The sequence below is a fragment of the Barbus barbus genome, assembly GCF_936440315.1.
Source record: "Barbus barbus genome assembly, chromosome: 4".
Lineage (NCBI taxonomy): Eukaryota > Metazoa > Chordata > Actinopteri > Cypriniformes > Cyprinidae > Barbus > Barbus barbus.
Window position 1 is genome coordinate 36,646,501 of NC_136732.1, and position 25,255 is coordinate 36,671,755.

General features: G+C 36.4%; 1 protein-coding gene across 1 annotated transcript in view; it reads right to left on the reverse strand.

The window, feature by feature from the left end:
- The window catches only part of LOC306862984 (protein TANC2-like), a gene marked incomplete at its 3' end in the record, with an annotated part of 172,425 nt that overhangs the window by 106,984 nt on the left and 40,186 nt on the right, over positions 1 to 25,255 (reverse strand). Inside the window, exon 2 of the mRNA XM_079406112.1 lies at positions 22,046 to 22,157. The remainder of the gene's footprint in view (positions 1 to 22,045; positions 22,158 to 25,255) is intronic.

Consider the following 25,255-nt stretch of genomic DNA (forward strand, 5'->3'; position numbering starts at 1 on the left):
AAAAAAAAGTAAAAGTAAGACAGTAAAAACATTTATAATGTCACAAAAAAAAAAATCTGATTCTATTGAACATTCTATTCATTAAAGGATCCTGAAAAAATATATCATGGTTCTCGAAAATATTAATCAGGACAACTGGTTTCAACTTTGATAAAAACTAAAAACAAAAACAAAATCAGTATATTAGAATGATTTCTGAAGGATCATGTGACACTGAAGACTGGAGTAATGATGCTGACATTTCAGCTTTGCATCACAGGAATACATAATAATATATAAAACAGAAAAAAACTGATGATGATTTTGATTTGTAATATTATTTCACAATATTACTGTTTGAGGATACTTTAAAAAAACATTTTTCTTAATCTTACCAACCCCAAACAGGTGTAAAAGTAGTGTATATGTGTTTGTTAAAAAAAAAAAAAAAAGAAAAAAAATTTAAATAAGATTTAAAATAAAGTAAAATAAAATAAACATATGCTATAAATAATGTATAAATTATACGTAAAACATTACTTATTTTTCTCCCTATATATTAGTTTCATTGCTGGTATAGACATTTATGGGCTTTATATTCTCTCAATTCACCCCCCGTTGGTAAGTGGACCAATCATTTATTTTTGGATCCTATATAGGAGTTATTTAAAAGCAATGAAAGAAAGCTACTGTTTAATTGAGTTAATAATGCAAGAAAATATACTACCTTCACTACTGTAGATTTGCTTATAAGTTACTACCTAAACTATTTACACAATGACTAATGACACGGTGTTCCTTTATCTAGCCACTTACTGCCTCTGCACACAACACAGAACTTTCTCTCTTTCAGACTTGAGAGAGGCAGGGGTTAGAAATTGTGCCACTGTTGCCGCTAAAAGGAAGATAAATTTATGACATTGCTGTGACACAGCTTCCTGTGTTTAGTTTGGGAGATGCTGAGCGGAAGATCACTGTGATGGGAATAGCACGAAAAAGTTAAATGCATCAACTCTTAGCCACAATTACCAGCCAAAAGAGTCTGAACGCTGATTTTGGAGGAGTATATTCCAATCCAGGCCTATTTAAATGTCATGAAGCATGAAGAGGTTAGTCTGTTCATAGAATGGTAAAACATTCTCTGATCAGACTGCCAGCCGTACAGTGCTCACATTAGGTGACAGGATGGAGTGGAGATGCATGAGGCAGGACGAGGCGAGGCTGTAATGTAATTGGGCAGGACTGGCTCGTTCTGCGACTGCAGTCCCAGTCGGGTGAGTGCTCCTGAAATCCCACCCTGCATGTGGCAGTGCTCCAGTCCACACTCTCTCAGCAGCTGTGAGGGAACACGGCCCACTTCCTACTCTAGCTGTCAGGAAAATTATGGATCCTGGCATCACCTTTGGAATACAAATCAGGGGGAAAATCACAGAGCTGGTCGTGTGCTGCTTTTCAGAGGTGATGCCATGCAGGGTCAACCTGAGGAACACTGTACCACCTGATGTTTTACAAGCCAACTGCAGAATCTGTATTTTATGTATTTAAATAAATAAATAAAAATTGATTGTGCCATAAAGAAAAGACAGAAAGAATTAAAATCTTAGAAATAATTGTCAAATAAAATAGAATAATAATAAAAAAAACAACAGATCTAGAAATTCATTAATGATGATGATAATATAGAGAGAAATCAAATCATATAAATTGCCCAGTACATACATAAATACAGAAATAGATAAATAAATACTGTACATACACACATACATACATACAAGGTGATCAATGTGAAATGTGATAAAATTATTATTATTATAATTTTTTTTTTGCTATTTTGCTGATTCTGTGAGGATTATGTAAACTAAAAGGCTTCTTGACATTAGTTTCTACCTCTGTATATGGTAAAAAACCATGCAGTAATGGTGAATGTGATGGAACATGTGGTTTTTCCAGCCACTATGGTGGAATCTTAAAGCTGAGTGCAAATATGCCAGCCGTGGCAATTCTGAGGCGATAACGATGGTAGTCAAATGCAACTCTCCAATTAATGCTTCACTAAGCGACAGTAGAGCGTTGCATAGCAACAGTAGAACATCATGCTGGTGGAAAATGGTGGGGGTAAAACAGAGCGTTTGAGGGGCTCGGTCACGATGAATAGACACTAGAAACCAGAATGAGACGGGCCATTAGCTCCTTCACATCATATACTATTACTGCCTTCACATGCATTCATATGTGACATTGAGAAGCTCTTTTGTGCAAAGGTCTCTTAAGAAGAACGCTTACACCTGTCCTTGGAGACCAATTGACTGCTGAGGAGTCTTGTTATACGATAGCTTGCGTCACATTGCAGTGCCTTTCTGTTCTTCCACTATCTTGTCATTTGACATTATAAAATTCATACTCATATTATTATGAAGCACCCAGGAGCGATTTCATGGATGGTTTCTTGTTCTACCCTTGAATCTCACAAAACCTGTAAAGACTCATATTTCACTCCAAATCAAAGGAAAAAAAAAAAACATTTAGTACAAAGAACCTGAAGCTTATTGTACGACCAATAAGATTTTTGGAATTGTGACAATATTTTCTTGGAAATTAATCATCATTTTCTCCATTATTTCAGACTAATTTCTTAATGTATCTTGACTTTTTTGTGATTATGATACTCGAAGAGGATTCTCATTACAATGATTATTTAATTAAAAAAAATAGCATAAGGCAATAAAACAAAATGAAAAAACTAATAAGTAAATACATATACACAACAATTACAATAATTTTGGCATTACTGTAATAAGAAATATGGGAAACATGCTAAATTATGAAAAATGTGTGTCACAATGCAAGGACATTTTGAATCCTGGGATTTTATGAAGGAAAGCAAGGAGAAGCTGTTCTGTCTGGTAAGCAATTTTAGAGGATAAAACATCTTTCTGACTTCCTCGTGTTCACACACCCACAAAAATTATCCTGTTTCCCTGGGGTTCGATTTCAGGACGACGGGCAAAAAATAACCTGGTCAGGTGCTGCATTCGATTTCACATGAATAATCCAGAGACGAACAGAAATCAACAGACTCACGGGATAAAGGGACACTGATGCACTGCTGAGTCAAAATATCTTTACATCTATTTTAAGAAACACTGATGCTTAAAATATCATTGGAACTGTAACCACCATCCAGTATCTGCTCAGAAAGGATGTCCAAAGTGAACTACAAGCCAAAAGCCTCCTCAATTGCAAAAACTAATGGAGAACTATAGTATATTGTGTTGTTTAATGTCATACCGAATCCATATGTGCAGCTGCTAAAACAGAGATAAAAATGTCTTATGATGCTGATCAAAACAGAGTTGAAAAAAAAAAAAAAAAAAAAAAATAGCATTGAACAAAACAAAAGAAAAAAAAGACAAAAATATCTCATCAGGGGCCTGTTTCATAAAACAAGTTTACCAAATAAGCCAGGCTTATTTCAGACTTATTTTGAACCAAATCAACTGACAAAAAGTCTAACTAACTGAAATAAACCTGGCTTATTTGGTAAACTTGTTTTATGAAACAGGCCCCCGGATGATGAAAAAAAACAAACAAACAGCAAAACAACAATTGAACAAAACAAAAGAAAAAACAGAGCCAAAAATGTCTCATCAGGATGATGAAACAAACAAAACAGACAACAAAACATCTGAATTGAACAAAAAACAGCCAGAAATGTCTCATCAGGATGATGAAACAAACAAAAGACAACAAAACATCTGAATTGAACAAAAAACAGCCAGAAATGTCTCATCAGGATGTGAACCAACGAGAATTGAACAAAACAAACAACAGAATTTAACAAAACAAAAAACAAAGGTAAAAATGTCTTGAGGATTTTGATCCAAACAGAATAACAAAACCCAGAGAAAAAATAAAACCAAACAAAAACAAATCAAATATAAAATGAATAGCTAAAACAAGCAAATAGGGATGTAACGATTACCGGTTTGACAATAAATCATGATAAAATTCCCCACGGTTAGTATTACCGTTTCATATTTTAATTATCATTAAAACCGTATTCGATTACCGCGATCTGAACAACTCACGATAAATAAATACTGTCCAGCATAAAGCAGAGTGTAACAGTGTCACGAGCGCACGGCAGCAGAGTTTCATTCTGAGTGAAAACAGGGCGGAAAAGCTGGGAGGTTTTAAAAGAGTGCTGATTAATACAAATTAATATATCACTGAATTAATTATATGAATGTACCTCTGAAGGATCTGACTGTCTTCAGAAACGGTTCGATGGCATTTTGTTTTCATCTCAGCTCCATGTAAGACCTAAAGGAAGTGTTCTTAAACACAATACTGCTTTGTTCGCGGAGTTCACGGGAATCAGCTGTAATTCAGCTTTTCCATATAAAGCGCCACCTGCTGTCAGAGAGTGGATTTACAGACACGCATTTACATTCAGCCTGTGTGCAGTTTCTGTCTGGCCAAAAAACGGATCAAATTTGCATGACCTGCTGTAAATTTTACCCGGTTGATGAAAAACAAGCTTATGTGGATTCTACACATTTAAACAATTCAGATAAGCTATATAGAATTATTTATGGAGCAGATAAGTAGATAGAGAGTTGGACTAGTAACCTGAAGGTTGTGGGTTTGAGTCTCAGGTCCGGCAGGGATTGTAGGTGGAGGGAGTGAATAACCAACACTCTCTCCACCCTCAATACCACGACTGAGGTACCCTTGAGCAAGGCACTGAACCCCGGGCGCTGCAGCATTGGCTGCCCACTGCTCCGGGTGTGTGTTCACTACTGAGTGTACACTTGGATGGGTTAAATGCAGAGCACTAATTCAGAGTATGAGCCACCATACCTGGCCACACACCACTTCCCCCCCTCCCCTTCCCCTTATTAATCAATTATCATTTTGACTTAACTCTTTTCTTTAAAGGCTGAAATGTGAGGTTTACCTTTATATTAAACTTTTTCAAAGCTTTATTTGAACATTTACATTATTTATTTGAACATGCTATTAAACTGGGGTCAGTCAAGTTGTTATTTAAAATCCAGACCTCATTGGTAATGTTATCGTTTTAGTGATTATGCAAACAAAAAGTCATTTTATTTGCTGTTTGTTGATTTTTAAGTATAAAACTTGGTGAAGTGATTTATGTATCGGTACTTTTTGAACATCATTTTAACAATACCGTGATAATACTGATAACCGTGATAATTTTGGTCACTATAATCGTGATGAGAAATTTTCATACCGTTACATCCCTACAAGCAAATAATTATTTTTAACTCTTAATATTTCTAAAGCTCTGCTTCTATGCTAATAACAATGCTGCTATCTGGAGGATACAGCCCAACTGAAGTGCAGACATGTGATCTCTATGACTTTGCTCTTCGCTGGTCAAACCCTTTAAAGCATGGCAGTATCACATGCTTGTACACTTAAGTAGGTACAATATAAGGTTGCTGCCTGTCCTCTTTTCAGACAAACACTCAACAAGGTTTTGAGTTTTGATCAGGCATACTAAGAAAGTGAAGGCTTACTCTTATCTTCACAACGGGTCCTCAAACACTGATAACAAGACCAACTCAAACCTATTATTTTATGATTATCGAAGCATTAATAAAACGGACCAGAAAGACATCAGCTTATAAGGGTAAACATCTCCAACACCGTCCAAACTGCTAGTAGTTAATGTAAGCAGCTGGCTGGACATCAAAAAGCTCACCCGGACTTCCTTTACGTCTTTCTGTGAGATCTCAGAGTGCAGCTGCCGCTTCGGAGGTGGGGGTGAGCGCTAGACCGGACACACAACGGCCGGATTTCCTCCTTTGGTCAGGAGTCTGTGCACTCATTCATTTCCCTAATAAAGCTTCAGATTTAGATGCATAGAAAAATATGAACAAGACACAGATCTGAACCAAATTCCTGATTAAGCTTCTTTTTGTGGCTCAAAGAAATTGCAGATGTGAACCATTTCCACCAGGTCTTTTATTGTTAGTGTGTCATAAGAGATGGTCAAAAAAGTTCAAAAGTTATAGAATAATGACTTTTTTTTTAAAGAAGGCTCTTATGTGCATTTATGATCAAAAATACAGTAAAAACGGTAATAGTGTGAAATATTATTACAATTTATTATAACGGTTTTCTGTTTTAATTTATATTAAAATGTAATTTATTTCTGTGATGCAAAGCTGAATTTTCAGCATCTTTACTCTAGTCTTCAGTGTCACATGATCCTTCAGAAATCATTCTAAAATGCTGATTTGCTGCTCAGTTATTACCAATTATTACTGGTGCTCAATAATGAGCAGAAGTTATTATTATCAATATTGAAAACAGTTTAGCTGCTTAACATTTTTGTGGAAAACTTGCAACATGTTAAAGATTCTCAAGTCTCTTTGATGAATATAATATTCAATGAACAGAATTTTATTAAAATAGATCGTTTGTAATGTTTTAATACAAATATTAGAGTAATATCAGTTATTTTACATTGTAATATTTCATAATGTTTAAATCACAGTATATTTAAAAAAAACATTAATCAATCTGAATTGTTCAAAACTTTTGTCCCGTGGTGTATATTGAATCAAAACAGTAACCTGGTTCAAGTTCAGTAACAGTCTTACTGGTTGATTGTTTGTCTACTTCCAGTCTATTGTATTTTTTCCTCCAACCATCCTTCCCACAATGCTCTGGTAAAAGGCTGTGGCCTACGCTCGCTTAAAAGCAAGCCCGAGGGCAGGTGTTCCAAGCAAAAACCTATTCGGGCAAACGACCACAGAAAGATTTAGGGCGATCAGTCACCCAGCAATTAACAATACAGAGATACAAAGGGAGAAACCAGCAAATGGACACACATCAGAATCAATGAATCACGCTGGCCAGACTGACCTAGATTCTGTTTCCAAGCAATCCTCCTCCTCCTTGTGCTACTTAGAACGGCCATCAATAACATCGGCGTACCTCTTTAATACTAAACAATGAGCGTTTGGCTCCGAGGAGCACCAGTGGGGGTTTGAAAGAAGACAGGCAGAAGATACCGCATGAACTCAGACTGTTCATTTCGGTCTGGTAAAGCCGTCGAGATAATGCATGACGGAGAATGGACCTATATGCAGGAGAAGCGTGTCGATGCAACGGGTCAAGAATGTGCTACGCTACGTAAACACAACCGAGGATAGAGTTACATCAAGATGAATGTTATTGTTAAGTGCTGGCAGAAAAAGTACAGTCAGGGCCAAATACATCATCAACATCACAGCTGAATGCATGATTTATGATTGTTCATGCCATATTGATCACGTTTCGTAAATGAATAAGATGAGTGAATCCTTAGTGGTGGAATCTAGTCAAGCTATGATGAGGCCAATACAACGGGTTTCATTCCTTTAAGCCATTTGTTTTCCATCAAGGCCATAAATAGGGAATTCATAGTGTAGGAAAGTAATGATAGCATTATATATATATATATATATATATAAAAATTAATATTAATTCATGCATTTATTTATTTTTATTATAAATATCGAAGAACCAAACAACAATCACAAGCCAGAACATACTTGATATTATATGTTTAAATTTATAATCAATAGTCAGATTTGCAAGTATTATTTAAATTGTACTATAATTTTTTATTCAACTGCTTAATTTGCACAGATTCATGAACTGCATGGTCCATCGCCTCATAAAATATAAGTGCACTTTTTTGATAACCTTTAAAGCAAATGAATGAGGAAAATAAAATGTGTGTGGCCATTTTGCTGAAGTAGTAATGTAAATCTAAGAGTTTGCAGCGGTTGAATAGAATATGGAAATACTGCTGTACTGAATCAGAATTAGAAAACATAGCAGATCAGCAGACAATAAGTGATTCTCCAATCAGAACGCCAGATCAATGCTGCCTGTCTACAGTCTGAGACACAAGTCACAATCAAGCTGGAAGACATGATTAGTGTTTCCAGGGCGAGCCACCACTTGCCCTCTTCGTTTACCTCAGCAGGTTTTTTAGGAAAGGGCCAGTGGGTTCAGTGCATCTGGCAATCTGACCCCAGGTCAAAATCTAGAAACACAAAAGCAAGAGAAAAAAAAAACACATGGAAAACATGACAATTCATCAATTGTTAAAAACAACAACTGTTTCTATAGAAACATCAACAAAGAAACTGCGTGATTTGAAATATACATTATAATTTAAATATTTAATCTGAGTAATATTATTAAAATAAATACTTTAATTCAGCAAGAATGCATTAAATTTTACACTATTAGTTTCTACAAAAATATGAAGCAGCACAGCTGTTTTAAACATTGATGATAATAATAATAATAATAATAATAATAATAATAACAACAAGTGTTTCTTGAACACTAAAATCAGCATATTAAAATGATTTCTGAAGGATCATGTGACACTGAAGACTGGAGTAATGATGCTGAAAATACAGCTTTGACATCACAGGAACAAAAGGAAAAAAAATAAATAAATTGTATGAATGTTTCAAAATATTACTGCTTTTACTGCCTTTTTAATCAAATAAATGCAGCCTTGGTGAGAATAAGAGACTTTCAAAAAAGATATACATACACACACACACATATATACATACACACACACACATATATATACACATAATACATATATATACACACATACATATACACATCCATACATATACATATATATATATATATATATATATATACATATACACACACACATATATACACATATATACATATACACATATATACACATATATACATATACACATATATATACATACACATAGACATACATATACACACACATACATACACATATATATCCGACCCTAAATTTTTGAAAGGTATTGTATTAAAATAAGGTCCCTGATTAAAAATACTGAATAGTTTGTTTACAACAACACAAAACACAATCATATACAATTATTTTGTAATGTAAAAATAAAGCTGTATAACACTCTGAGGATGACATTAATTTTTCTTTTTAATATTGGTCTCATGCAGGAAAAAAAAAACAAAAACACAATTGAATTAAGTATGGCTGGACATGGAAGAAATTTCAATGGAGAAAATCAATATAGAAAAACAGTGCTGGTGTTAACTAAAAACCTACAAAAAAAATAAAAATACAAATCTGATTACTGACTATTAATTCATAAGTCAGTGAAAATACCATCTTCGGTATAGTAATTTATCTTACATATAATCAGCACAGCATGCCAAGAAGGATTTTCCCTACGGTGTGAAATACAATATTATTTAATGTCACACTATATTACTATTCATACAATGTAGCCAAGTATCCAGAATCATCGGATCTTTAAAACTGACATTTTATCAGAGCTGATAAACCTGGAGCCCAGAAAAAGTGTCATTTCCTGAATAAGCTGACGTTTTGACACCCTGTTCTTCCTGCCCGAGCGAAACCTGGCCATTTACAATATACAACTGAACCAGAGCAAACTTATATTTTTCATGGACTACAAAACATAAGGTCATTAAACATACAGTATATTTTAATATGTCTGAATATTTCTACATGAGTGAACAGAGAAAACGCGTCCCAAACAGATAAATACATATATATAGACATGTCATGTCAGCCACAATTTGTATTCATCACACACTCACCCTAGTGGAGAAATGCTGTTCAAATGATCTTCTTGTGATTTGCATTCATTTACTGCCCAGAGAGAGTGGCCTATTATGATTGAAACATTTCTCAGAAACTGATGCAATAACACAAATCCATGTCAAAGTGACAGGGGTGTCGGCTTAATGAATATATATGAGGTCCTTTATGGCCTGAACGTGTGTAATCCCAGGGTTAAACAAATTCCCCCTGTGGCCGAACACTCCCATGAGGCCTCTTGGTGGCATGCACTGTCAATCAATCAGACTAGACAACAAATCCCCTGTGGCGCTGGCTGACTTTTACACACACACAGCAGCTTGGACGCACAGGAGGCGTCTTAAATGACCAGCCAACGGCTGTGAAACAGAGGTGAAAGTGCTGTAAACCTGTACATGTTTATCTTTGTGTGTGAGAGCATTGTATATGAGACAATGGAGATAGATAGACGATGATGATTAATTTATTATCAGAACGGCACAACAGATAACAATGTGCTTGAGTTTCAGAATAAGCATTATGGGAAACTAAACGTCCACATCACTACAGAGATGAAAACTGGAACAATTCCTCTAAAAACAACTACATTTCTCGCATGCAATGAGTCCACTGCATCTGTGCAGAGAAAACCACATCAACACAACACTGACTCCCTAGCCTTCTGACCTGGCCAGTAATTTGCTTTTCAAATCAAGATTACAAGAACTTTTACATAAAACCTCAGAAATATCGATAGGATTTCTGAATCACTGAATATCATGAGGGTTTCTCAATTGGACCTGAACTAACCTGGCCTTTACATAAAAAAAGTCACATTTTCTTATTTTTATATAAGAAATAAAAAAAATTAAATAAAAAAAAAACTAATCGAAATACAATAAAAAAAACAAAAAAATCAAAAGAAATAATAAATAAAATAATTTGTTTACACTGTCATGGCAATAAAATGGCTTCCAGTGACTTTCCAAATTTGATTTGGAATAAATAATTAAATATAATTTTAAAAACTATGCCACATTTGCCTAGACATTTTTGACTTTAAGCCTCACAAATAAAAAAAAACTTAGTATTTTTAAATCAGTATTTTAATATTTATTTTAATTAAGTGTTTTTTAATTCAGAAACTAAATCCATTCAAGTCATTATTTAATTTTTTTTTATATATTTTCAAAAGATATGGATTTTAAACATCAGCAGCACGTTATTGACTTAGATTCAAGGAAATGGTTCTGTAACACACAGCATTTGAAGATAAAAATAACTAAACATATATAATGAATGCAATACAGAACTTAGTTTCAGGCATCAAGAGACATCTTAGTGGACATCAAAGCTGGAATGATGTTACCCAAGTTATTTAAAGATGTACTATGAATTAAAGTATGAAAGAGCTTAAAATATCTGTAAAGTCTACGGCAATGGACTTAATGTATCAAAGCTGCAGAATATGCTTTTTTTTTTCTTTCTGTATAAAATGTCCTTGCCTTATTAAAAAGGTGCAATCCATCTTGCTTAAGGGAAAAGGGCATCTTAAAGTCAACACAAAATCCAAATGACTTCAAAGAAGGAAAAAAACTATTTATCTTCATAATTCTTCATCAAAATAATAATTTGCTCTGCACCATGAACAACTTGTTCAGCTCTTATTTAAGTCCTCAAACCATTTACAGTATAGACCAGCTATCAAAATCCAATTAATTTCCAATGAACAAAACCAAGTTCCACCAATATCCCATTTCACTCAAAAATACATCAAGTTAACAGTTTAGTAATGAGAGCATCACTTCAAAAGTCTTCCCTCTTTTACTGGGAAAGAACATTACACAGTGGGAGCTCAGGCTTATACTAAACGTTTTACTCACAATATGAAAAACAGACTCATTAGCCCGGTTAAAGGTCAACCTAAGCAGCGAAATACACCATACGCATGTTATGAGGTGTCTAACCATTCCCTCATTAAGACAAAACTTGTTATTCCCTTTTTCTTAGAAACATAAGCGTAGAAGAGACAGCTGCGAGAGAACTCACACCCTGGAGTCAGCATGGCAGTCGCTGCAGAGTTCCACATACAGAGCAGACGCAGACGTGAGAGACAGCCGGATAGTTCACATCAAAAAACTATTGCCTTTTAAAACTTACCACAAGGCTCTGATGTGTTTTAAGTGCTACCTTGAAGTATATTTAATAATTTGGGGGATTAGGGAGTAACATATTCATCAAGAAGTCAATTGAAAACTTTATTGTATCTGAACAAGATAGAAACGATCCCCTTAGGTGAAGCGAAAACAATTTGAAGGCCATTTTCCGTCTAAACGCTCTACAGAATCTTTCATAACAGTCTTTGGGGGGGGTGTTTTATTGGAGGTCACTCTTCAGAAATGTGTCCGTCTAGTAGCTATTAGCAGGCAATTACCGACATATTAAAAGCGATTAAAATCCCACTTTACCACAAATATGCACCCTGAGTAAAAACAGAATGATTTTTTTTTACTTATGGCCCCTATTTATGAGATCCTGCTAAATGTGTGTTTAAACTGTGTGTGCATGTTTTAAGGTTTGCTTAGCTATATTTCGGGGAGGAAATTGTCCCCAGAAGTGATCTAAATCTGACAAAACCTCGTTCTGGCATCAGCTGGGATATCCTGAATTTAAAAAACAACTCAAACAGAAATACTTTTAGTAATTTTAAAAAGGCACAAAGTTCTCTTATAGGCACAGGTTTATGTGAAGTTTATAATAAATTATATACAGGTATTAGGAATGTCCCGAGAACCTATACAATGGTAGGTACCATGTCAGTATGAACACTTTTAAATACTTGTTTTTCTTCAGTAGCGAAAGTACCAATGGTACCGAGGGTAGCGACTAGCAAGGCTGCATTTCTTCCAAAACTGACCGGGTAGGCAGAGCATATGCCTGCAGGTGTTTTAATTGGTCCTCAAAGGGTAAAGAAGAAAAAAAATGCCTAAAAGTGCACAGAAGAACTAAATGTGTAAGATGGTGATGATATATGAATATGATTGTGAGAGATTTAAATGAGAGTGCATAGCTCTGAAAGCAAAAGTGCTGCACATTACCACGCACACACAACTGTCTGACAGCTTACAGCTTGTTCATTTCTTGTGTATCCGTCCGTGGATTATCCTTATTCACATTATTGGCTAATATTACTGGTTTAAATAATTGTTGTTTATGCTAATGGTTTAAAAAAAAAAAAAAAAAAAAAAAAAATAAGAATCAGCCTGCCAGTATGAATTTAAACTAATGCTTACATTCAGTGTATAAGTGTGTGTGTGTGTGTGTGTGTGTGCGCGCGAGTGTATGCGTGTTTGTGTGTGTATTATTTGAAGATCAAGTAATGTTGTGTTTTTGTAATGTTAAATAGAGGAGTTCATGTTTAAGTATTATTGTTATTTTTTCCCCGTGGTATAGACTTGGTATCGAGTATCGTGCACTTTTAGTGGTATCGGTGGGGTGGGCGGGATATGGGGGGGCTTGCTGGACAAATGGCAATATCCGAAATCCTCATGAGTAAATAGGCTTATAAATCATACTTAATGAAGTTTTTGGAAAATCTAAAAATGCATAAAGTTTTCTGTAAAGGTTAGTTTTAGGTGTAGGGTGATAGAAAATACCTTTAGGCCTATAGTTTGTACAGTATAAAACCCATTACACCTTGGAATGTCCCCATAAAACATGGAAACCCAACGTGTGTGTGTGTGTGTGTGTGAGTGTGAGTGAGAGAGAAATAAAAGGGGTCTAGATGTCACATAAATCTTACTAAACTATCCCTGTAATGATAATTGCAGGTGCGTGAATACACTGAAAGTCCCATTAGTAAGGTTTAAAATTCAGGTCAAGGTCAAAGGTCAAACAATATGGAGAAAGGAGCATGCAATGTGCTGGATTTGCCATACTAATTTAAGAGTGAACATTCTTTAGCTTGAGAAAATAGCTATGAGAAACACCTAGACTGAGCTTGCACACTAAGTGTGCGATAATTAAACATGTTTGAGAGGAAAGGGTTATTTTTTTTATCTCATAAAACAGAAAAGGTACCCCAAAAAAATACCAAAACAAGACAAAAAAAAATACCAAACCAAACAATAAAACAAAACCAAACCACAACAAAACAAACCCAAATTTAAAAAAAACAAGACACTAAACAAAACAGTACAAAACAAGCAAAAACAAACAAAACCAAGTGAAAAAAACAACAAAAACAAGCCAAACAAACACAAACCACAAAATAAAACAAACAAACCTAACAAAAAACAAAAACAAATAAATAACAACAAATATATACATAAAAGGAAAAAAATATATTTTAAATATTATTGTATCCATCTAGCTGTGAGGTACCTGAGAAGTTTTTAATTGAAACACTACACCCTAGAGCCTTAAAATCTACCTTCCTGTAACAAAATAGCTAAATCAAGGTCAAAGTTTTGAATTCCTCCTGAGAAACAGTTGTGATAAATCACTAAACCACGCTGATTCACGTGGTCATCATATGGTGCCTCACATTAACTCATTAGCATGAACATCATCTATGTTGTTACCCAGGTTTGACACGGTCAAATGTCCTCCACGTACTCTGGGCACGCCTGGCACTCGTGGTATTTTAGAAAAGGTAATATAACCCATGCAGCGGATGTGCACAGTCCCTGTGGAGCAACACACACACACACTCCTCTCTGCTCCGTCAGCCAGCCAGCCACAGCAAGACAGCAGGTTCTGAAAGAGGACAGAGCGTGTGCCGAGTTTAACATTACAGGCGCAGTCACCTGACCAAGGGCAGATGACAGACAAGAGGAGACTAACTGAATGTCAGGATTACAGCTGCAATCATTCATTCCAACAGCCGTTTTAAATGAAACCGTAACGGTCCAATACACATAAATTATCAGGAACAAGACCAGCAGAAGACTTGTCCAATTCAACAATTCAACTCTGCAAACACTAAGAATGTAAACACGTACTTTAAAGTACTCCAAAAACCCAATTCCATCAAAAGCTTTGATTGTGTATGTGTTGAAATTCATGCCTTTGTAAATTTTAATCATCGGTTTTTCCAGCATTAACATGACCACGCAGTGGAGACATTACAGAAAATGTCAACGAGGGAATCAGAAAGGCAGTGGATTGTGACGAAGACCCCTGCAGTGACAGCACCCACTCAGAACTCCTCCGTGGCTATGACGAGGGTCCAAACAAACCTGCCTCGACGTAAACAACATGGCTGAATGTTTGTGGTTTACAGACAATAATCATGAGAACATACTTTCTTCCCTTCTGTGCCAGTGTGTAGCAAGCATGAGTGTTTTTAAGGCACCGACAAGAGAAGATATGTACAAGTCTGGGCTCAGTAAGACTTTTCTTTTTGGAAATTGATACTTTTATTCAGCGAGAATGCATTAAATTGACTGTGAAGACAAAGCTATACATAAAGTTAGAAAAACAGTTTCTATTTAAAAAAAAAAAAAATGCTGTTCTTCTGAACATTCTATTTGTGTGTTTCCACAAAAATATTAAGCAGCTATTTTCAACATTGATAACAATAATAAAAAAAATTATTTGAGAAGCAATTTTGCATTTTAGAATGATTTCTTAAGGATCAAGTTATACTGAAGACTGAAGTAATGACTGCTGAAAATACAACTATGCCATTACAGGAATGAATTGCATATTAAATAAATAAATTAAATAATTAAATAAATTAAAATTAAAACTACTGAACGATAGAGAGATGTTTTTTAAGTGTAATAGCATTTCACAATTTTACTTATTTTTGATCAAATAAATGCAGCTTTGATAAGCATAAAAGATTTCATAATAATGTTTAATATGAACATTCAAAAATAAATTTATTATATATTTTATACATTTCTGTGTCATTACTTGTCAAATTATGATGTATATAACAACAACAATAATAATAATAATTATTATTAATATTAAATTATCATTATAGTTTCTGTCTACTACCTTGAAAACACAACTGTTTAATGCTGAACTGATAAAAACGTGAACACCACAAAGCCTTGAAACTGTGTTTAAGTCGGTCAATCAGACCGGAACAAGTTCACGTTTTTGTGTGCAATGTACATCAGCTGCTCTGAGAACAGTCCGTGGGTGAGCAGTTTGAGGATGAGACCGTACTGCTGGAAAGAAAGACACCCAGAAACAGGCATCTCTTTATTATACTTTAAGGGACCTAATCTTTCAAACAAATGATGCTAGAGAGCAGAATAAAACATCAGACCATAGGGAAATTAAGGGTTTCTGTCGATCAAAGCCCTTCCTTGTCCAGCAGCTGTCGCAACCATGTCAAATAACCCGAATAATCAACACTCCAACGCCTGAGTGCTTCTGGGTAAACAGATGGAGGTTTCAACACTCAGTATCTAATCGACCATCACTGATAAAGCAGCGGCTGAATCCCTAGAATGACAAATAGAAGAAATTATCTAAAAATCAACAACAATATTATTTTAGGGTTTTTTTCTCTTATGCAAAAGGTGATATTTTTACTGCTCCCTGCTCATCTTGTCAGTTGTATAAAAATGTGATTGGATAAATTTGTCCCCTTTAACACTGATCAAATCACCATCTTACATACTACTCTTACCATTTCTGCAGTGTACAGTATGCAAGCCTCAAATTGTATGCAACTTTTCTTTTACACATAAAACACATGGAATAACTAGTCAATGCCAGTATATGGACAGTAAACAACATGCACAGATTAAGGTATCCCACACTGCCGTACCTGATCGAATATTTGTATCTTGATTTGATAAGTGACATCAGACATTTTAAGAAATAACTCGACTATAGGTTACTCGCCAAATTAAAAATGTAATCTGCCAAGGTCATGCAATTTTGTATGCTTTATATATTGTGTGGTGCATGCAGCACACTAATATACAGTGCCGTGAAAAGGTTTTTTCCCCCTTCCTGTTTTTGGTTTTTATTTATTATTTTTTGCATATTTGTCACATTTAAAAGATTCAAACTAATTGTATTATTACACAAAGATAATGCAAGTAAATACAAAATGCAGTTTTTAAATGATGATTTCATTTATTAAGCAGAAAAAAGCTGTCCAAACCTACCTGGCCCAATGTGAAAAATGAATTGCCCCCTCCTGTTAAATCATGAATGAACCACATTTTAGAAAGCAGAGTAAAATTTCAATAGCCAAACCCAAGTCTGATTACTGCCAGACCTGTTGAATCAATAAATTCACTAAAATAGAACCTGTCTGACAAAGTGAAGTATGCTTAAAGAGCAACACATCGCGATGTAAAGAAATTCAAGGACAGATGAGAAACAAAATAGTTGACATGTATCAGTCTGGAAAGGGTTATGAAGCCATTTCTAAGGCTTTGGGACTCCAGCAAACCACGGTCAGAGCCATTATCCTCAAATCGAGAAAACTTGTAACAGTGGTAAACATTCCCAGGAGTGGCCGGCCTACCAAAATTACTCCAAGAGTGCAACGACGACTCATCCAGGAGGTCATAAAAGAACCCAGAACAACATCTAAAGAACTGCAGGCCTCACTTGCCTCAATTAAGGTCAGTGTTCATGATTCTACAATAAGAAAGAGATTGGGCAAAAACGGCATCCATGGGAGAGTTCCAAGGCAAAAGCCACTGTTGACCAAAAAGAACACAAAGGCTCATCTCACATTTGCCAAAAAATATATTGATTATCCCCAAGAATTTTGGGCAAATATTCTGTGGACTGATGAGACAAAAGTTGAACTTTTTAAAAGGTGTGTGTCCAGTTACATCTGGCGTAAAGCCAACACAGGATTTCATACAAAGAACATCATACCAACAGTCAAAGATGGTGGTGGTAGTGTGATGGTCTGGGGCTGCTTTGAAGCTTCAGGACCAGGATGACTTGCCATAATTGAATTCTGCATTCCATCAGAAAATCCTGAAGGAGAATGTCCGGCCGTCAGTTTGTGACCTCAAGCTCAAGCGCACTTGGGTTATGCAGCAGGACAATGACCCTAAACACCAGAAAGTCCACCTCTGAATGGCTCAAGAAAAACTAAATTAAGGTTTGAGTGACCAAGTCAAAGTCCAGACTTAAAGGGGTCATATGACGTTGCTAAAAAGAACATTATTTTGTGTATTTGGTGTAATGCAATGTGTTTAAGCGGTGTAAGGTTCACAAAAAAAAAACATTATTTTACACATACTGTACATTAATGTTGTATCATTGCCTCTCTGAAACGCATCAATTTTTTACAAAGCTCAGCGTCCTGAGAAGCGAGGCGTGCCCTGATTGGCCAGCTATCCAGTGCGTTGTGATTGGCCGAATACCTCAAGCGTGAGACGGAAATGTTACGTCCCTTACCTTAATGTGATGCTGTGTCCCGGTGCGACGACACAAAAACAATAAAACCCATCATAAACGAGGCATTTGTTGTATCCAGTGGGTGCATAATTACTGCTTATAATGACTTATACCGTCTTTTTACAAGCATTCCCATGTCTGCATTTGTGATCGGAAAAAAATGACAAACAACAAGCGCTACTCTATACTGCTCAAAACTCGTGTTGGAATCATCACGGTCATATTCTTTAAATAAGAAAAAGTACTTACAGGCTGTGAGTCAGAAGCGTCAGACTGTCCTTGCAAAGTTGGAATTGCCCCACTTTATAGAAACAGCCTTTGTGCACAGCTGGCAGGCTACTCCCAGGTTCAGGAAATAGTCCTCCGTAAAATCCGCTGCACACACTCTAATATTTGGGTTGAACTGTTCTGGAACAGTGTTGTAAATACAACTTAACCACTGATTTCTAGTGGTGTCCTCTTTTGGAAGCCCAAACAAAGTACTTTTGCTTTCACAACGAAACACAGCATCTCCACGACATTGCGCCGGCGGCAGCAACAATACTACAGCGAAAATAAAAATCACGCCCCCTTTCTTTGCGTATACATTTGGGCGGTGTTATGCAAATCTTCCCACACAGTGACGTAGGCATGGGGGGGGGGGATGTTTGAATGAGCCATTTTAGGAGGGCGTCTTAACTTTTAAAGAATATCTCTTTGGGTTTGAGACTTTAGTCTTTGCAACTTTAGGGATCTTATCTATGCATGAACAGCTTGTAACACTCCAAAGAGAAAGAAAAACTTGAAAATCGCATCATATGACCCCTTTAAATCCGATGGAGATGCTGTGGCATGACTTTAAACAGTCCATTCATGTTCGAAAACCCTCCAACGTGGCTTAATTAAAACTATTCTGCAAAGAGTGGGCCAAAATTCCTCCACAGCGATTTTGAAAGACTCATTGCCAGTTATCGCAAAGACTTGATTGCAGTTGTTGCTGCAAAGGGTGACACAACCAGTTATAAGATTTAAGGGGCAATTACTTTCACATAGGGCCAGGAAGGTTTGGACAGCTTTTTTCACTTAATAAATGAAATCATTATTTCAAAACTGCATTTTTTTTTTATTTACTCAGGTTATCTTTGTGTAATATTAAAATTTGTTTGACAATCTGAATCTTTTAAGTGTGACATGCAAAAATACACAAATTTAAAACAGGAATGAGGCAAAACAGTGGCACTGTACATTTTGGACATAGTCAAACATTTGGCCTTCATTTGGCGTTGCCTGAGGAAAACAGCCCATCCAAAAAAAATACAAGCCTAAATAATCTCTGAAGCAAAAAACTAAATATATTTAATTTTCATTAACGTAATAACACATTGACTCACCTTAAAAATAAAAATAAATTAGTAACAAGCAACCGACAGCTGAAACGGATGTCCTGCCTTAAAGTCTTTGAGATCAGTTCACAGGTGGCGCTTGTCTTGCATGAGAAGGAGCAACATGAGGTATCTAAAATGAGACATCTCAAAGGGTCCATGCTGTTTGTTTCAACACTAAACACATGGCACAGATATCTGCATCTACAACTCATCAGGAGTGGATAGAACTTTAGCCACGCAATATTTAAATGTTGGCCGATGTTAAAAACAAGAAAAATGTTCCAACTGATGTCCTTTTTGGATGTCCCTTATGCACCATTTGTTAGTTCCAAACTTAATCAGCATTTTTTTTTAAACAGCATCTGTTTCTAGCTGTACTGTTTTAATTAGTCAGATACATGTTTGTTGATACTGAGTAGTAATACAAATCAATGAATCATATTAAATATGCTAGAAATATTTTCTCAAAATTAGATATAGATAGACAGACAGACAGGCAGAAGGATTTAAAGAATGATAAAATGAACGATAGATGGCTATAGAGAACAAACGATAGAACAAACAAGCTTTTGATTTGTTAATGAAATATACCTAGACATTTCATGGCAGTTTAGATGGGACTTACCCAGAAAGTGTAAGAGTGGCATTGTGGTCCCAGTGCTGGGACTGTGACTCAAATTGCTCATTTGGGATTTTACAACATTAAAGAGCCCTTTAACTGTGTCCTTGCTCTGAGGAGACACCCTGCAGCTCTAACCAAAAACAATTAAATCACCCCTAAACATGTAACAGGCAAGTGTGGATTATTTGATGTCCGGAGAAATGCTGTTTCGTTAAGATTGCTGGCCGAGTCCGTTTCTTACCATCCCCAAAACAACCCACACTAGTTCACGCTTTGAACTATGCTGCAACTGCAGCTGCCCGCAAATAGCAAATAAGATTTAATAAAACATGACTCAATGGACATTGAACACAGAGTCCATTGCACCCTGCTCCCGATTTTTTTGGTTTTTGTTGTTTTCCCCTTCCTTTTATCACTACATTTCATCCTCTCTGCCTCGTTTAGTTTAAGAAACAACAATCTCCCCTTGATAGCTATGTCTAGAAAAAAAGGAAAGAGCATATAGAATAAACTTGCCTGGTTCCTAATAACTCCCCCAACTCTCTGCCCATCCTGTTTTGGAGCAGATCAAAGGTAATAATCCCCCCATAATCCTCTGGTGTGCCCTTGCTGTTGTTATGGTCATTATAGGCTGCCGCATTGTTGCTAAGCTATCACGATTGTTCAGAGAAAAGCTACACTGGCTCAGTTTCACAGTGTAATGCCTATTTCACGGATGGACAGCCACTAGGATAATTAGATGGGCCCAAAGCGGACACAGCAACAACGTGCTTCTCGGACAGAGAACAAGGCTTCTTTTTTGTAAACTAAGGGGTCAGGGAGGGTACAAAACACTCTTTGTCAAGGAAGTATAACAACTTTGTGTGTTACTTCAAAAATTAGCGTTTATACAAAAATGAAGTGAAATCCTTAATGAAGAAACTAAGAAAAAAACATGAAAAAAATAAAATTAATGAATAAATAAACTAGGTTTACACTTACCAGAGTGTTTTTGCATTGCGGTAGGCTTAATTTTTTCTCTCTCTCTTTAGAAATATGACCTGGGTTTTTCAAGAACAGTTTTCATGTTAATCTTCAAAAAGTGCAAGAAATCTAGTTAATCTCTCTTTTGCCCCAATTCAGATCATGGTAAAATTGAATTATGGCAAAAGCTGCCTATGAGAGTCTATTATTTTCTAAGATATTTTCATCTACATAAGTAAAAAAGAAAACTGAACAACAGCTACATAGGTTGGCAATGGCATACACTGTTTAATAGTTTAATAAAACTGTGACACATATGCAATCACGATAGCTGCTTTTGTCTTTGCCAGAGTTGCTGTCAGAGGAGCTGTTACTATTTGTTGGCTGCATGCAGAACAAATTATTTGGACGGAAGAGAATGTAAATTTATAGATTCTGCAGATTACAACTGTGTTTTGGTTAAATGATGAGGGGGCAATCATACAGAGCCAAGGTAAAGTTTTTCCACTTCAGTTTTTAAAAAAAGTGTATCTTCTGCAAGTCAAACTTTTGATATGTAACAGTTTATCTGATGCTATTGGGTTTGCCTGGTGCATAAAGGTTGTCAAATGGGACTTTTAGCGTGCAACCATCCTAACCAGGTTTGGCGCAATAAGGCAAAAAGCAATAAAAATAATCACTCGAGTTTTTGTTGTGAGCAGCAGCAGCTGCAACGAGTGGTAGGATATTTTGCAGTTACTTGGTATCATAATAACAATGAAATTTTGCTTCAAAATCTTGCTTTATGACGTTAACATAATAAACTATGTTAAACATTAACAGTCCTTTTCACTTCCAATGTGGATGGACAAATTATTTGTCACTGAAAACTTAAGATAAGTACGTCAAGTTTGACAGCTTGACATTTTACCTGATTGATCGTAAACTTTACCAGAAATATCCATAACAAGCAATTGTTTTATGCAGTAAAACCTTGGAAGTGATCAATTAACCAATCTACAAGACTTCACTAAAGAATAACAGTGAGATTTATTCTCGATTCCTCACTGTACATTCGGTTTTCCCCAATAAAGATACAGAAAGTCAACTCACCATTAGAGGGGGGTACAGGGCCTCACGGCAAACCAGTCACAGATATAGATAAACGTTCTCCTTTGGGCAGAAGCCCAAGTCCCATCTCCTTGAGATTTAAACCTCAGCAGCTCTGTATAAGAGGCAGAAACAAAAGCAGCACATCAGAAACATGATAACAAAAACAGCGGCCGTAATTTTCCAGATCCTATCGTGAGCCAAACAAACTAGCATCTTGCCTGAGAGCCCATGTATAGCCTCACAAATCCCACCGGCACCTTCAACGGCATGTTGCCGAAGGCTCCTCGGAAGGAGGGGTGTCTATGTGCAACCTTCATAGCACTAAAAAACACGGAACACTACACATGCGATTTAACTAACACGTAACCTGCACATTTACACATCTGCACACATGGGAGACATGTTTCTCTTTAGAAACATCATGATAAAGTGTGAGGGGGGGGGGGGGGTGGAATACAGGTGCATCTCAATAAATTAGAATGTCATGAAAAAGTTCATTTTTTCTTGTAAGTTATTTCAAAAAGTAAAACTTTCATATATTTTAGATTCATTGCATGTAAAGTAAAACATTTCAAAAGTTTTTTGTTTTAATTTTGATTACAGCTTACAGCTCATGAAAGTCAAAAATCAGTATCTCAAAATATTAGAATATTTACATTTGAGTTTCAGTTAATGACCGAAAGGAGCAACTGTATCTAAAGTGCTAGAAAAGAGAGAGTCCATAGTTTCTGTTACATCATCAAGTTGTTCTGCGCTGTTGGATATGCTGAGGAATTGAGATAAATCAGGAAGATTACTTACAAAGCAGTCTTTTGTGGTAGAGGTGATGGTTCTACTATACTTGTAACAAGGTGTAGAATTTACCGTTTTAGCTATATGGAGTTTACACAAGACTAGATAATGATCTGAGATATCATCACTTTGCTGCAGAATTTCAACACCACTAACATCAATTCCATGTGACAGTATTAAATCTAGAGTATGATTTCGACAATGAGTAGGTCTGGAAACGTGTTGTCTAACCCCAATAGAGTTCAGAATGTCTATGAATGCTGATCCTAATGCATCTTTTTCATTATCGACATGGATATTAAAATTGCCAACAATTAAGACTTTGTCTGCAGCCACTACTAACTCAGATAGAAAATCAGCAAATTCTTTAATAAAGTCTGTGTGGTGCCCTGGTGGCCTGTATACAGTAGCCAGTACAAACATCACAGAGGATTTATCAATAACACGTGTTTCTCTAGATAATGTTATACGCAGCACCATAACTTCAAACGAGTTATACTTAAAGCCTGCCCTCCGAGAAATACTGAGAATATTGCTATAAATTGTAGCAACACCTCCCCCTTTACCTTTCGGACGTGGCTCATTTTTATAGCAGTAATCTTGGGGGGTGGACACATTTAATGTATTCATCTGGTTTTAGCAATGTTTCTGTCAAACAGAGCAAATGTTGATTATTATCATTGATCAAATCATTTACAAAAAGTGCTTTTGTAGAAAGGGACCTGAGATTCAGTAAGCCAAGCTTTATCAATAGTTACTCTCTATTGTAAACATTTTTTATTTGTTGAACATCAATTAAATTGTTACTCTTAATTTGGTTTGGACGTTTTCTGTATTTTCTAGTTCAGGGAACAGACACAGTCTCTATAGTGTGATATCTGGGTGAAGGAGTCTCTATGTGCTGAGAATTAACTGATTTCTGTGACGTGAGGCGGCTAGCAGACGGTCGGTTTAGCCAGTCTGTCTGCTTCCTGACCTGAGCCCCAGTTAGTCAAGTACGAACTCTAAGACTATGTGTCATATTTCTAGAGAGAAGAGCGGCACCACCCCAGGAGGGATGAACACCATCTCTTTTCAACAGGTCAACTCTGCCCCAAAAACTTGTCCAATTGTCTATAAAGTCTATGCTATTCTGCGGGCACCACTTAGACATCCAGCCATTGAGTGACGACAGTCTGCTATGAATCTCATCGCCACAGTAAGCAGGGAGTGGACCAGAGCATATTACAGTGTCTGACATCTTACTTGCAAGTTCACACACCTCTTTAACATTATTTTTAGTGATCTCCGACTGGAGAAGTCGAACATCATTAGCGCCGACATGGATAACAATCTTACTGAATTTACGTTTAGCATTAGCCAGCACTTTTAAATTTGCCAAGATGTCAGGCGCTCTGGCTCCCGGTAAACATTGGACTATGGTGGCTGGTGTCTCTATTTTCACGTTCCGTACAATAGAATCGCCAATAACCAGAGCACTTTCATCAGGTTTCTCAGTGGGTGCGTCACTGAGTGGGGAGAACCTGCTTGGTGTTCTGATCGGAACGGAAGAGCAGTGTTTTGACCCGCGACTAGGCCGCCTTACAGTCACCCAGCTGCCCTGCTGCACGGGCTCAACCGGAACCGAACAACGTACAGGACTCCCTGAGCTAGTCGCATCCAAAGCAGTATCTACAGCCCTCACATTCTTACTATCCTCAACTAAAGTTTGGATGCGGTTCTCTAATTCTGAAACCTTCTCTGTCAGCCTAACTATTTCCCTGCATTTATCACGTGAATCCCTCATCGCCGACAGAGAGAGATAAACTATACATGTGACATGAAGTGCAAACAACAATAGCAGGAGAAGAAGCCATTACTCACCGTGACTGATGAATGATACCAACTTAACTTACCACTGTTGTTTGATGAACTCGTGAAAAACGGAGCGAGAGAGAAATGAAAACGGAGCGAGAAAAAAGAAAACGATAATAGGCCCGAATAGAAACACGAGTGGATCCGTGAGTAACAAGCTAACCAGCTGATGCGCTGCAATCGCGGTTTTAAAAAGCGAACGATCAAATTAGTTAGATTAGTTTGATAGATAATACCAGAAATATTGTGGGAATTAAGTTATATATTATCACTTTAAACAACAGAGAGTGAAAGTAAGGTAAAGATTCAATAAAAAAAGCGGAGCTCCAAACGCAAACCTCTCAGCAGCACAACAGACAGGGACAGACTGAAGCAATCGATCCAAGATGCAGTGCTGTATCAAAGCATATTAAATGCAAAGTTGACTGGAAGGAAGAATTTGGGTAGGAAAAGGTGCACAAGCAACAGGGATGACTGCAAGCTTGAGAATACCGTCAAGCAAAGCTGATTCAAACACTTGTGAGAGCTTCACAAGGAGTGGACTGAAGCTGGAGTCAGTGCATC